This window comes from Hippichthys cyanospilos, chromosome 10 (assembly GCF_059441005.1).
Source record: "Hippichthys cyanospilos isolate Australia breed blue-spotted pipefish chromosome 10, RoL_Hcya_1.0, whole genome shotgun sequence".
In the NCBI taxonomy this organism is placed as follows: Eukaryota; Metazoa; Chordata; class Actinopteri; order Syngnathiformes; family Syngnathidae; genus Hippichthys; species Hippichthys cyanospilos.
Window position 1 is genome coordinate 9,296,531 of NC_142378.1, and position 16,501 is coordinate 9,313,031.

General features: G+C 39.5%; 1 protein-coding gene across 20 annotated transcripts in view; it reads right to left on the reverse strand.

The window, feature by feature from the left end:
- adgrl2a (adhesion G protein-coupled receptor L2a) overlaps positions 1 to 16,222 on the reverse strand; it is a 119,173-nt gene extending 102,951 nt beyond the window's left edge. For 8 of the 20 annotated variants that reach the window (XM_088425262.1, XM_088425261.1, XM_088425260.1 and 5 more), the window contains exon 1: positions 15,757 to 16,222. The gene's annotated coding sequence lies outside the window, so the exon portion shown is untranslated. The remainder of the gene's footprint in view (positions 1 to 15,756) is intronic. The other 12 variants (XM_088425272.1, XM_088425269.1, XM_088425253.1 and 9 more) reach the window with 2 other exon arrangements.
- Positions 16,223 to 16,501: the final 279 nt, after the last annotated feature.

The window sequence follows — 16,501 nt, forward strand, 5'->3', positions numbered from 1 at the left end:
TTCCATAAATCTGAGTTGTAATTTTGATGTTGTGCTGGCACCTGAAGTGGATTATCTGGAAAGGAATTTCAAAATGTCATTTCCACTTGCTGATAGCACAAAACTATTATTTCAGCTCTTTTGAGATAAGAATGATTCTGCCAGGACCATTAAACGGTTTCTTTACCAAATATTCCCCATGCTTGAGAATTATTAGGCTGACATTAATACAGTACAATAAATAGGAAGATCAGGAATAGGAATGGGCATTTCATGGTGATATGAGCTGCCAATCAAGTCCAATAGGTCCTTGACCGGGCATGATTCACCTTGAAATGCATAGAATTAATGCAATGACTATATTGTGAACTCCACAGGCCAGAGAACCAATCCAATTAGAAAGTGCTCATAAATACACTGCCGGGTTGTTGCTGTGAGAGTACATTAGGACACCATAAAAGTAACATTTACTTTTAGTAAATGTACCATTAGTACACAGTTGGCCATGGCTAAATTAGTCCAAACAAATTGGGGGACGAGTCTTCGGTTGTACGTCTAATAACTCAACTGAATCTAACTGGGACCCATGTCATTCAAATCAGGGTTGGACAAGCTTGGTGGACAAAACATGATAGTCATGAGACAACTGTGGGTGAGATGGGATGTCGAATGCGATATCTCTTGATTCCTGTGGATGCAAAGTATGGTTTTTAAACGGTCAAGGGCTTTGTTTCGACGGGAAGTTAAAACCTAACGAAATCAAAAGGTATAAAAATGGGGTGAAAGAAAAGTTGGCACGTACGGGGACAGGAAGTATATGCATTCCCCTGCATATCTCACTTTCTGCCTACAACTCATTTAATGCAACGCCATGTGTTTACATGGATTACTTGATTATAACCTTAACAATAAATGTGAACTTGTGAAGATGTCCATATAATATAGTATTAAAAAAAAAAACTGCTACCTCAAGGTTTTCTGTTAAACGTGATGCAGATTAGGATTTTTTCACACCTCTAATGCTGTCTTCCATTTAAACTTTTCCTTTGTTTTTTTTTGTTTTTTTTTTTAGACAGCATTGCGGGCCATGTCAAAAAGTCATTTTAATATACAAGCCACTAAAATATGAATGGCAGGCCGCAAATGGCCCCTGGGCTGTAGTTTGGACACAGACTTGGAAGGAATTGAATAGAGAGTGTAAAAACGGCTAATATCCCACGGCACGCTACCTTTCAGGCAAACGGCCAGAGTATACAGGCAGCCCAACAAACAGCGATGGTCATAACTCCGCTCACTGTGCTTGGCCTCATCGAAAATGCATGTGCAGCAGTAAGCAGCTTGTATGACCCTCTAAACACCTCCCTTCTTCAAAATGAGCAGCTGCGTGGTTTAAAACACTGCTCCGTCATTCTATTAAGGGCCCCGGCATCAATAATGCACTGTGATCGCCAGGCAGTATTAAACAGGATTATTAATTTTTAAAATGAAGGGCAGCGACAAAACATGAAGGTAACTGAGATCATGATGCATTTAAAGAGGAAGCAAAAACAAGACTTGGGCTTCTTTGTTCGAGAAAACGTCGAATCCTGCAAATGCACCTTAAAATTTGATTAGTATATTCATGACTCGGCAATAACAGCAATAAAACCTTAATATAGGCAAAAGTCAAGTGTCTAATAAGTGGTAAAAAAGCAAGAATGATCTGAACTCATGATTGATGGGAAATAAAATGTATTGATTATTTTTGCTTTTCTTTATTACTTTCTTTATTCATTTATTAACTTTGGTCCTTGTTCCTGGTGCCATTTTGCATGTGTGTGAATGATGTGTTATATTGCAATAATTCACTGTGTGAATAGGGTTAATGCGTGTAAAAGCAATGCAAGTACCTTGACCATAAATAAGTGAAGCCCATTTCCACAGTGACTATTGCATCTAACAATGAGTCAATAGCAGCTTTGGCCTGCATCTACTTCACCATTACACCCAAAAGTATTATCATATTTAAATGTGGTATACAACTAAAGAACAAAGTACTAAAAAAAGGTATACTGGCTTGTAAAGTAGTAGTCGTTGTGTCACTCTTTTTGAAGACTACCAATTCTTTGAGATTAAAGGCTTTGGCTATAATGTGGCCGACCGTGACTTGGTGTCTAATTGATGCTTTTAACCTTCTGCAGCCCAGATCAAGGACAAACGGCCCATATAATGGACACCACATTACGTCACTTCCACAGAACAAAGCATGTAACCGTAACATACAATGAGAGACGAAAGATGACTTCCGTGAATTTATGATATAATGAGATCTCCCGTGCACCATGCAAATCTCATATTTTAAATGAAGTCAATAATGGACTTAATCCATGCAGTGTAGATGAAATCTAGAAGACACACAAACTCATTAGACCAGTTATATAAGTGACTATTTCAACAGCAGCATGAATCTACAGTATCCAGCTTCATTTAGGCATGTAAAAATCCTTGCCACGCCACTGCTGTATCTTCTTACAATACCAAAGACAGCATGAATGCCTTCATTTGCAAAGGGAAGCAGCATTACAGCCCAAACACGCGCATGTCCACACGCACAAATGCACAGAGCTGGGTGTCATCTTTCCCAAATCCAATCACCTGTCAGCCCTAAATCAGAGCACCCGGACAGGTAATGGTGCTTGTTAAACCTCATGAAGCTATATTCGGCTTTGTTTTTTGCTCATAGAAAACTACACCAGTAGGGGGGAAAAAAAAGAAAAGGAAAAATGCAGTTTTTTGTTTTTATATTCATTAGAGTAAGTAAACATGAAAAAAAAGACTAAGAAAAAAGTCAACCAAGTCGGGTTGGCAACTAAAAATAGGTCTACTGAAAATATCCACGTCTTAGTTCATAGCTAGGAAATAGTTGAACTTGTTAGTGACACCATATTCTCCAAGGAAACTTCCTATCAGACGTATGCAGTGTTCCAATGGCGGCCACATCAACCTACCCGAAAATTGAACATCACAAATTTGAAAGCATTTCCAATTTAGAGTGATGGAAAAAGTAGTATTTAACTATTGGGCAGGTCTGGCATACGACAGCAGTACTTTGACAATTGCTGCACTTAAACAAAAAAAAAAACCCTTGTGCAAAAACCGTCTTGATATACCGCTGCATTTGTTGTCTTTGTTCACCACCTAGTGGCCAAATGGCTGACACCATTTCCGTGCTGAAAAACAAATGTGTCTAGTAGTTAGCGAGCTACGGTTCGTTATTAGGTGTTGAAATTAGACAGCCCGCATCTGCTCTTAAGGTAGAAGATGAGGCCAGAGAAAAAGACTAACAACCTAACTAACTATTTTAAAGAGATTCAATAGTGGAAACCATAATAAAGAACATACCTTTGAACATTTTCAAGAGGCACCATTACATTTCATCCAGCAGTTTCAGTATCATAGCTCCATGGTCTCATCTTCAGTTTTGGAGGGCTGAGACAACTCTTCAGTGCTCATTAGCACAACATCAGGAAAGAGAGGCTGATTGTGATGCAAACAAGCTCACCCCAACAACCCTCTGTTTTAATAACTAAGGTTCTTGTGAACACGGCTCTGTTCTGCTCACTGTACTGCTCTTTGGAGGCATTTTTAGAGGCCGGGAGCCACGGCAGAACTAAGGATTCTTTCAAGCTATGAATGTTACGGGGTGACGAAAGTAAAGTTACTTCACTTTGCTTGGCGCAATACAGCTAAATGACAAGAACAGCAATTAAAAACAATTGCACTTTTCGTGTTTCCTTGAAGAGAGAAGAATAGCTATCTACTTTCCTACATTATTCAAGTATAATTGAAACACATTTTGCATTCATGGCCTGTCTTATCATCCACAGCTGGACAGCAGATACAGCAATCACTAGTGTTACACCTTGTGTGTGTTTAATTTGTGTTTGCTTTCCGGTGATAAGCAAAAGGGGGTTGGAAGGTAACTTCCCCCCCCCCCCCCCCCTTGCAGTGAATACATTTCAAAGAATCTAAAGACACAAGCAGTGAAGGAATGAAACATCCACTAAGGAAATGATCTGCTCCCACTTTGAATACCAAAGGGATTCAAGGGATTCTAATTCCCTGAACAAACTCTGAAAGAGAGAACAATTTCAGGTCACACCTTTTGAACCGCCGCTTGGGAATGCGTATGAAGTCGAGATGTGAATCTTGGTGTCTGTAAAGGTAATAAACTGAAGTATAATAGTAATGGATGTAAGTCGAATCTAATCGTGGCAGCAGAGGACAACTCACTCGGAATACAAATCGTATGTGATAACAAGGTCACGCGTTTTACACCTAGGATTTACATATTAATAATACGCAGCATCCGTCCCACTGGGAGATAAATTTACCGGCCGACCAATTAATTAGGTACACTAGCCCCTTGCATGGAGCTAAATGAGGTTAATATATTGCAAATTACAGTTGTAATCTATACTACCAAAAACAACAATAATATACACATTAGTAAGATGAAAAAAAGTTATTGATGTTTGGTGAGTGGTACTGTGTGGCAGAGAATAATAACAATAATTGATATTTTTCAAATTACAAATTTTTAGTTTCGATCACTAAAAATGTCAATGTATTTTTTTTTAAATATTTTTGGTACATTATTATCTGAACAGTAACTGGATGTGTAAAGACTTGGTTATTTGATAGGTAGATAATACCAAACTATCACTTTGTTTATGGATTACTTTGATATCAAGTACCAACACTAAAATATAGTAACCATCATTAACATAATTTTTGCTACATGCACATTAGCTTGAGGCACCTTTTGTTTTCAACATGTGATTTATTTCTCCGAAGACAAGATGGAGCAAATAGCGGCATCAACTGAGACAAGCATAAGTTGTCAATCATCATCCCGATAGCCGTGATACTGAAGGCTGGGAATCTACACAGTCACCCATGTGATAAATTTTAAATCCAAAGGCTGCTCTTCTTAATGGATACATATTTTTCTGCCAATAATATGTGGGTGGAGAGAACAGAATGAACACATGGAGTATAATGGCAACAGAACATAAGCTTTCTTCTTAGTGGAAGTGATCAGATCTGAGCAGCTCTTGTTTGAATTTGTCTCTGCAAGCCATTGAGAATGCATATTTGCACTGCATTGAAAACACATGGATATCCAATAGTTTTTGGGCTGTTATCAAACCAATATGCAATATCAAGATTGCATTGTAACACCAACCATATACATATATACATATATATATATATATATATATATATATATATATATATATATATATATATATATATATATATATATATATATACACACACATATATATATATATATATATATATATATATATATATATATATATATATATATATGAGAGAGAGAGAGAGAGATGTACATATTCTTTATGTTACAGTCCATGTATACTAACAAATGTTGGTATACAACTTCACTAAAAGGCCTTCCACATCTCCCATATGTAGAGCATGTTTTCCAGCTGCACAACACAAACCGGTTTAATGATGTAATTTAAAAGGAATGGCTCCAGATCTTTAAAGGATCTGTCACTGCACTTTAAATTTACATACAGTTCTGTAGGTTTTAAGCGGTAACACATTGCAACTTCAAAAGAGTCGCCAGCTAATAAATATTCTATATTGCTGCCATCCATCTTTGTCTGTCATGCCAAAAATATCCAGAGCATCAATTAGCACCTCGGTTTGGGGCTATCATTGCACGCGCGACGTGCATTTGCTGTGTTACCAAAGCTTCATTAGAAATAGCTATCCGGGCATAGACTTTTATTTGATTTTAAAGCACGCATGCAGCAGAGGGAGTCTTTTGGCAGTGATAGCAGAATAAAGTTTACTTATAGTCCCCAAGTTACGATATGTCTGAAACTATGCTAGCTCCATTAAACTCTGGGGCTGATTCAGGTGAGGGAATAACAGATCCCGTGCACGAAAAGTGAGGAGGCGTTGCAGTTTCTACTGTGCTCACCATTGGGTGTCTCATAGCTACATTTACAGAGCATAAGGTCTTATGTTACAGAATAGGTGGATTTATTTTACTAAGTATGCTAAATAAGAAACCGGCTCACCTCCACGGTCAGGGAGATGTTAACAGGCAAAAAAAAGGAGAAAACTTTTACATCCTGTGGGCAGGTCTTGGCCTCTACCAAAAAGCAGCTCTTTGTCTATCTGTGGGCATTTGTGAAGGAAATGGCTACCAAAGCTGCATCCTCAACTTACTTCACCACCTTCTACTGTAATCAGCTCAAACTTATGAACGCCAGGAATGCCACCAGCTCTACTTTTTTTCAATGACAAAAAAAAAAAAAAAAAAAAAATGCACCAGTCATTTTTTTTTCCCCTTCAAGCCTTGTTTGATTGACCTCTTTATGGTCATTTTTCATCAGCTGATACGAGCCTGCTCTCATCACACTGCTGAAGCACTGCTCAAGTTCAAAGAGAAACGCTGTGCTGGACTCACATGGAGTGCCACATGACAGACGGATAGGAAGAAGTCAAAAGTACATACATTGGGGACATTAGCAACTTCTTCCTGCATGAGAGCGCGTAGTGAAGATTTTACATAGGATGAAATTTCATCTGTTTCATCTGTTATTAAGTCTATTCTTTGTCTAAACAAAAAAAAACAAAAAATGAAATGTGTCAGTGTTTCAGTAAAGAGCAATGTCTGCATCCTATCAGTCATCTTAAAATGTACCCCAGATCAGACCAGACCAGTTCAATCAGAGTGGCCAAAGCCTATGTTTAAGTAAGGTAAAATCTTTAAGTGACCAGAACAATATGGGAAATTTGAACCATTCCGACAAGGCATGGGAAAGTACTGAATGAAAAGTCCCAATGGATATTTTTGCCTTATTTCAATTTCAGCAAAGCTAGGCGTTATTTTGCCATGTTTCGTTCAAGGTCACAATGTTTTAAGAATTGATTGTTGGGAAATTATTGTGTTGTGTTGTGTCACTGTGACATGAATAACAATGTAGACAGTTTCAAATGTGTTTAAGAAACATATTAAAGAAGAATCCTTGACGTAAAGGCGCATTCACTTTGTCAAAACCCTCAAACATTCACAATGCAGTGGTATACAGTGGGCTTGAAATAGCACAAACTAAATATATATATATTATATATATATGACTCTATATCAGTCATTTGTAGGGGTGGAAATTTATAAAAACAAGGTGTATGCAAGTGACACTAAACCAATGAGAAAGAGCACTATTTAATACACCATGCACACTGTTAATAGCTGGAATGACAAAAGACCCCTCAACCTTCAGAACAAAGCCAGAAATTACACACAAGAAATAAACAAGAATAAAGTGACAAACCATCTCATTGCTGCAAGAGTAAAAACCGGCACTCAATGTGAGATTGAAAATAACACTATATTATTCTTACATTTTAATGTTTTACTGTGACAACTTTTGCAAAGAACTGTATCATTAACTGAATATTGACTGATTGGCTTTTGATGTTGCACCAATCTGTGTCATTGATCTTCAGATGAGAGAATATCTCAAAAACTCATTTTGGGTTTATAGACACATTTTACAGCTGCATAAAAACAGTCTGTAAAAATTCAAATGACCTTTTTTTTTTTTTTTTTACAATTACCACTGCATGGCAGAAAATAAGCTCCAAATTTTACCGACACACACCTTCACTGTAATGAAGAGCAATGCAGCATCTTTACCACACACTGGCAATAATATATCTCCTTTTGTTATAGAAATAGTGTCAATAATATGATTACAAAAGTGTCTGATATGAGCCTTGAACAAATTAAAGGTAACATATTGCACACAAATGATTTCATCATGGAAGTAAATCCAAGTAAATTAGAATAGGAGTATGATGCGCAAAACAAACAGGTGTGATCTGCAGGATTCACACACACAGAATATTAAAAAGCAATAAGTGTAAAATAGAAATGTGCAAGCTTGATAAAAACAGCAACAAGGGGATGTGTGAGCACCATTCTTGGGCCAGCCTGTCTGCATGCATGTATGTTATGTCTGCACGTGCCAAAAACATCAGAGGTGTCAATATTTTCCTTTCCAATTTTCCTGATTAATGCATGAATCATTTGACATCTCCATCAACCCAATGACGATCTGGAGGTGGAGGGTTACTTATCGCCAATGTTTAAGATGTTTATTAGTTGAGCACCCCCGCAGCGTAGGTGGAGGAGCTGAAGCCAAAAAATAGCAGTTGATGCCAGCAGGCCTGGCACAGCTGTACAAGCAAGGCTGAAACTGGGGGAGCCACTCTTAACCCCCCAATGTGGGAGTCCACACCACTCACACACATCAGTTCTCAAAGCCAAATCACTTTTTACATGTCTACTGTATGTCAATAGAACTATTGTGCTCCAATTGGACAATAAATACCGGTGGGTACCTTTTGCATCATATCAGTGATAGGAAAAGGTACATTTCAGCCATTTTGACTAGTTTCAACTACAATAGGTAATGCAAAAGCTCAGTGGCGCAGGGACCCAAATTCAAAATCCACCTCATTCCGGCCTTCCTGTGCGGAGTTTGCATGTACTCCCCGAGCCCTAATACGTCCTTGGGTGTGATTGGGTGCATGAATGGTTGTTTGTCTCTGCGAGCCTTGCAATTGTCTGACAACCAGTTCAGGGTGTGTCCCCCCCCTACTGCTCGAAGTCAACTGGGGTAGGAACCTGCAAGCCCGCGATGCTTGTGAGGATAAGCAGCTTTGGAAAAACACAAAACACAACTGCACAAAAAAGAACTGCTATTACTACGATACATAATAAATAACAAAAAGCTGAAAGTCAGCAACACAAAATAATCTAATTGATATCCATTGGATATTTTGGCCTAAAATATTGAATTTGCCAGTGCTCAAATGAGTGAACAGCAGTTGAGCATACATAAGCGCATATTTAAAAGCTTTTAAGGCTCTTAATGTCACCATCACACAAGAGTATGCACATGTGTTTGTGTGTGCGAGTGCGTGCTAAGGAGCTCATGGATTTGCCATTCACAGTAACATAGAGGGACAACTAGCTTTAATACGACGCTCCAGACTGGTCAGTTTACATTAAGGCAGCTCTCCTGAACCCAATTTTGTTTTACAGGCAGAGATTTTTGTACTTCAGCAGTACTGCATCCAAGTCCCTGGGGGCAAGCAACAATTCTATTTTTCTACCTCACATTTTTTTCTCCTTTGTTTTCAAGACGGTTTCCCTCAAGAAACTGTGGTCTAGTTGACCCGAGATGAGGCAGAGGGCTTTCGGTTGGTCACGGCAGAGACGGACGACGCGGCGGCAGCTCGGCGGGCGGCACAGAGCGAGAGGCTGTGTGAGGAGGACAGAGCAGCAGGTGCAGCTGTGACAGTTGCCGTGTTGTCGCTCGGCCCACACTGTAGTCAAGATGAGGTTCACAGATGTAGCCACTCAGCGCGCGCCTTTATTGGCTGCCTCAAACAATGCATCTCTGTCAGGAACAACTCCTCCTCGGGCCATTTTGCACCACGTTGGTAAGACGGCACTGAGCGGAAACTTCATTGTGACACATTCACACACGCACTTGCGCATTGTGTGCCGCTACGGCATCGCAATCGAAAGCTCTCCCGTTGAGCCAACAAAACATGTTCAAACCTGAGGCGTCACTAGAAAACATTTGATGTATATTTACACCTGTACAAGTACTTTACATTTTGGACGGTGGAGAGGATAAGGCAAGAAAATAAACTATGCTTTTTGTCAACAATATGCATTTGATGCATTTTTGCACTGCTTCAAAAAGAAAGCTAAAATATTAGCTTGATATCATATAAGGCTGCAACCAATTATTTTAATGATTGCTTATTATGGCCATCATTTTGTTGATTAAACATAACATAAAAAAAAAGAAAAAAACAGAAATTCAGAGAATTAAGATTTTTTCAGGTGTCCAAACAATTGACCAATTACCAAAATAATTATGGCTTTTGATTATTGACAAATTGATCATTGCTATTATGAAGCAATGCTCATCAACAAGTCAAATAAATACCTCAAAAACAGTGCTGTTAAATGGTTAAAAAAATTATAATAAATCTCAAACTTTTCAATAAACATTATCATCATTAGTCACATTTTTCAACAATTATTTCCTATGACTCTTGTAACAGATATTTATTTATGTAAAATGTTGTAATTAGTGTAAAATTCAAATAAAAAATAGTATTTAAATTCCTTATGTAATATCTTTCTTTGATCCAAAATTCATTTTTTCCCAAGTAAAATACAATTGTTGAACAAAACTAACACATTTGATTCATCGTTGCAGGCATTTTTTTATTGCGTTAGAACTTGTTACTTGAGCGGATTGTTTTGCTCTGAGATAATACAATTAAGATGTAAAACAAACAATTCGATCTTGTCTTTGCAAAGTGCAAAATTATTAGCTCGTAGTTATTTTTAACGCTTTACAAAATGTTAACTAACCAAAGTTCATGCTTTAACTTTGACAGACCTCCTAAAAACACATCACTAATATCAGTGTAAAAGGTGGAATCTCATTAAAGTGTGTAAGTGGTGGGCGTAGTTAACAAAGCAGCACCAAGTGTATTTTATTCTTCAACAAACCTGTCAAAAAACACATTTCTGATCAATTATCATAACTTTTGACAATTACAGCGACCCGTACGGCACCTGCTGGGGCCACACTTTAACCCCCTGCTGGATTTCAGTCATGCACAACATTCCAACTGTACCCAGAAAATTAAAAGTAGTTTTATTTCTTTTGGAAATAAAATTCCAAGCAGACCCTTAAAGTATTTCAGAGAACATATCAGATATAATATGACGATAGTTTTACGGTGTCTGCTTTCTCAATTACTGGAAAGAAGCTCAATGAGGGCGGTTAATTCATATGCAGAGACATTATCAGTGCCCGGAGTGAAAAAGGGAGGAAGTGGGGGGACGCACGGCGGGCCAAACTTATGAACGTGTGAGGCAAACATAAACCTTTTTTTGGTGGCCCACACATGGAGCACAGTGTGAAGATAAAAGCAGCAGGTTCCATGATTCACTGCAGGAAATTAATCGACTAATACTGTTCTCCCTCTCTGTTTCAATGCCAAAAAAGCCCACATAAGAAGCTCATTAGAGGTGATGATGGACGTTTATGTTCATTCTCAAAATGTACACAGATTCTTTTTTTTTTCGGGAGTGAGCAGCCTCCAGCTTCATCTTTCCTCATACACACACACGCACACACACACGCAAAAAAGTGTCTCCTGTCAGTGTGAGCAATCATTATCACATAATTTCATTGTTTTTCCACCCCTCTGCTGTGTTTGATGTCTCTGGCATGGTAGCAATTGAACAGATAATTATTTTGTTGATTAGCTTAGTTTTTTAGCAACTTAGCAGGCTTGTGATATTGTGATATTCCTCTGAAAGTCCCAGGCCAGACGCTGCGCTCCATCTGACTTGGCAACTAAGCTACGGTGCGAGAACAAAGCCCCAAACACAGCCAAGCACACGCTGCACTACACAATAGCAACTTAGCAGACCTAATCCACTAGACAGGCACAAATAAAAGTGAATGTCACTGTGTATGATTGAAAAAAAATTGCAAAGATTTAAAAAAATATATATATAAATTTTGTTTAGAGGTCTGGTGAAGTTTGCTTCATGTTAAGTGTACTTATTAACTGAAAACTTTCATCTGTTATAAAAAGGATATGCTTCAAGTTGGGTTTCCGCGGGACTTTTATGTAGCGCTGATGTGATTGCGCATTTGCCAGATTTTTTTTTCTCCCCTCCAATATCACTAATGTGCATTCCTAATTTAACTTGTAAACCTTTTCTAGATTGAGATTATGGTTTTAGGTCAGTAATTAAAGGAAGTTATTCATTTTGTGAGTTAATTTGTCCTGTGATGTTATTTGGATGTCATTAAAATGCCACATATTATTTTGAGATCAAGAAGATATCGACCTAATCAATTTTCTGATAAATACTTTATTATGTGATATTTTAGGATGGATGGACGGACGGGCGGGCAGGCAGGCAGATAGACAGATAGATAGATAGATAGATAGATAGATAGATAGATAGATAGATAGATAGATAGATAGATAGATAGATAGATAGATAGATAGATAGATAGATAGATAGATAGATAGATAGATATAGATTTTTCCTTAACACTCTTTTATTCTGTTTGTTGTTGTTCTATGTTTTCACTTTTATGTTGCATGGTGATGAGTGCAAGACCCATTTTGAACACATGCCAAAACCGGTTCCTGTTTGACGAAGTGCTACCGGACCAGATTTAATACACTAACTTAGTGTTGCCCCACTTATATTGAGCTAAGGCACATTTTTTCATTGGAAAAAAAAATCTCAAGGCACGCAACCTGGCAAAACGAACACGGACACACAGAGTAACGATGTAATCTCGGACATCAAGTGGAAGAACATTTGTTGGTATAGTTAAATTAACATTTATTTCTTGTTCTAAAAAGAAAAAAAAAAAAGTCCAAGTAACTGACATTGGATAATTTCCCGCGGCACACCTGATGATCTCTCATGGCACACTGGTTGGAAATAACTGCACTAAATCACAGCCCCAGCTTCTTTTCTATCCCTTTTTAATGCAAAACGGCACCGTGTGGAACTTTTCTCTCTTGCAATGAGTTACAATAGTCAAGGACAGATATATTGCTCTGCCATGTTTACCCACACCATCCCTGAATAACAGCCCGTGTCCTGTCGGCGGCGGGGCTTTTAAGTGCTTGGCTCACTTCTAATCCAGCCGAGACATGACTCCCTTCCCCTGGCAGACGTGTGCAGATCCCCCCTTTTCTCCCAATGCACGGCCTGTTCGCGGCTGCTACGGCGGAGGCGCAATAACTGCTGTTTGCTCACAGCCTCCCATCTCCTCTGACATGCACAAATTGAATATTTTCTCCAAACAGTGTTGCAGCTGCGCACAGATAAGCGCGAGTCTTGTTCACATACACCAAAAGGAATGAGACTGTGGGTTTGTATTTATGTCTTCATTCTTATTTCTTATTAAACCACGGGGAAAAAAGGAGAGACGATTTTGAAAAGGAATTGCACATTTGCATAATTACAATTTGACAGTGCTCTGGCTGCAAATTATTTTTACTTGAAAATTCATTTACAGGCCTATTTTTTCCCCTCCTGTTCACATACTGTGTGTGACCAATACTCCCAATTTTACATCAAGCGCAGTCTAGTGAACGCCTCAACATGTCGTAAAATCTGACTTACAATCACAAAGTGGGTGCGTTTGTGCGTGGAGCGCAATGCACTTTGGCCCAACGTTTCACAAAAGGCAGATACGGAGCCACCTAACGGGCGCGTGCAGCTGAAGAAGGCAGCCATGTTGCTTCTCGTCATTCGTGTTGAAATGGCGTCTTTGCGAGCCCGTTCTTGTCACGTGCGTCCATGGAATTATTTCGGCAAGCAGGAAATTTCTTGAGCCGAATCCCGTGAATCAATTCCCCCCCGCCCTGGTAGCACTGCAGGGACTTTTGAAAAGTGGAAACAAATGTTGGGTGGTGGAGGAGGTGGGTGGTGGCGCGCACAGTAGCGCCCAGTCTTTTACTGATTAGCAATCGTAAAATAAAATTACTCACAAGAAAAAGGAAGTACTTGGCGTAGAAAAAGCGCACACCTTCCATTCTTTGCCTTTCTTTACAGCCCTGTTTAGTCCTTTTAACGACAAGCAGTTATCCGCCCAGCATGACTCCATGTAGGAAAAAACCCACAAACCCACAATTTATATGCCAAAATTGGCTACGGAGTGTAAATCAAAATGAGTCCACTCCCTATCCTATCTATCCTCAACTCCGCTCTGGAAAGAAGAACATTACAATCTTGACGGATGATTGAGTGAGCGGAGAGACAAAAGATGGTCATCAGTGAGATTTTCAAAGCTCTGCATGCCTACAATGTGACGTTAAATCAGAGAGGAAAAACATCAGCTCAAGCAAGCAAGCCACCAGTTGAGGCCATTCAATATTAAATCAATAACAAATGATTTTAATAAAGCCAAAGTGCAAGTGCTTGATTCGTTATCATCTAAAGATCGAAATGGCGGTCTGTTTTAGTATGCGATTCGTCAGAAGATGCCAATCTCGGCCGTTTTCTATTGTGGAGGAAAACAAGAGTGGGATGGGCAGGCATCAAGCAACAGCCCATAATGTCACAAATTTTGATGAGCTCTCACCCACTCCCTCCTCTTTCGCACTCACTGGCAAGTGTGAAAAAAAAAAAAAAAGTTGAGAAAATGGATCTGAGACACTTGTGACTGCTTCAAACCCTTTGGCGAAACAAGTCGTCCAGTACCGATCCATGCCTGGGCATAAAATTGGTGAAAAAGGAGCAAAGAGTCCTCCAGAAACAGATCAAATTCCACTCAAACGTTGGAACAATGTACTACATTTGTGTAACAATTGACATAGAAATCAATCAAAATACACTGCAAAATATACTAAAATATAATGTAAAAAAAAAAAAAAAAAGATATATATTTCTTTTCAATAATAGGCCCACATTTTTTGGCCCAAATTTACCTCACTCCCGGTGAGTCACTGTGCAATTGTATGAAAGCTTTGCACACACAGCACAACACAATGGGTTGAGTCGAGGCAACGTTACAGTCAACACTGGCTCCAAAAATTTAGAAATCATTCCTCTTCTAGACTTTGCTCATGTGTTTATTCCAAGTGGATGGACTTTTCACAAAAAAAAAAATGTAAACCATTTACATTCTTCTACAAAAGGATTGCTTTTGTTACTTATCCTTCAAACTATACTGTTTCTTAACATGAATGAGTCTTTTAAAACGATCCATAAGGAGTCACTTGCACATGAAACGTATCAAAACGCACATCATTCTTTCCATTGTGACAAATAGACGTGAGTCGCATTCACGGACCCGAATCCACTCGGGAAATCGCATCATCATTTTCAAACTGCACAATTTCAAACCGAGATTATGTCAAATGCGGGGCTAAATTTCACCAATAATCCAGTGATGGATGACCGATGTGTGCTGCTGTGCTTCGGGGTGGGTGCCATGCATCACCGACCCGGCCGCGGCGCGTTCCTCCCCCAGCTCCGAGACGCATGCCTTTACAAACCAACGTGCCCAAAAATACCTAAATCATCCAATTTTGCGGGCTTTTAGCATGGACTTGAAGAGCCACATTTCTTTCTTCATTTGATTAATTTCGCTGACATTTACAAGCCCGTTGCTTCACACTGTCTTTTTAAAAGTAATTATTACATCGCAAGGGTAATTTTCTTCAGTTTTTCCTTCCATATAATTGAATAAACATGTTCTGTCCAATTAAAAAGGATTAGCTCTAGAATGTGCTCAAAAATCACTTCTCAGGTCACAGCTCCACAAGAAATCCCCCATGTAACAAGAGTATCCATGGATTTGTTAAAAAAAAAAAAATCACAGAGCTGAACTAATAAGAGCTTCTGCTTCCATCTCTCAAACGCGATAGAGGCTCAACGCGCCCGCACATCTGTTGCACGGGGATTTTTGTGTGCATTTTGGAGTTATCGGCTCGCAATCTGCGCGTGACTGACTTTTTAAGCTTCTAAAATACAAGTTGCAAAAAAAAAGCTCCTTTTTAATTGAATGGCGAACACGCGATGGAGTGTGCGTGTAAAAGTGGGGAAAGTTGCACATTAAACTCAAAGCCATCTTCATTCATTTAAAGTGCAGTGAAACTTACCTTGCAGCGAAGCCAGACGAAATTATGTCAGAATTGAAAAATAAGGATAAGAGGGAGAAAAGTCAGATTGTGTTTGATGATGGAGGGTCCTGCCAAGGTTTGGGGATGTGAGGCATGCCCCTCTTCGTGGGACTGGTTCTCAGTCGGCGACAGGTTCTCCTCTGAGCCCGGCCGTGCCTCTCTTCCCGGGGCACACTTCCATAGCCGAAAGCCGCTCCAGTCAACACCTCTGCCGGTACCGAGCCGACACCATCTAGTCTGGGCTCCTCTTGTGCAGCGAAATCGAAGTGTCAGAGGACGCTGGGTGGCTTTGTCCACGGCTTGCGTTGAGTCGGTGGGCGAGAAGTTGTGAAGCCGAGATCGAACCGGCTCGCGGGGTAAAGGTGGAATGGACGAGCGGCACACTTCCAGTAAGCGGAGACAGCCAGCCAGTGCTTCGGCCGGGAGCAGCCTGCCTTGTGCCGGCACCCACTGAGGGGGTCTCGCTAAAAGCCCGGACTGGATTTAAATCGGTAGGATCCGGACCGTGTGGCGGCAGCTGGACAGGGGCCTTTCTTTTTTTTTTTTTTTATCGTGTCATCTTTTTTCTGCACTATGAGAAAATTCAAATGAAATTATAGAGAATGTTGTCAATACATCGATTATGGGCTCTTTTTGTGCTTTGAGTTGCAGCCTTTGCTTTAGTGCAAGCAGTGATGCGCCACAGTGGGCAGTCTTGTCGAGTCAACCAATAAAAACGAGGATT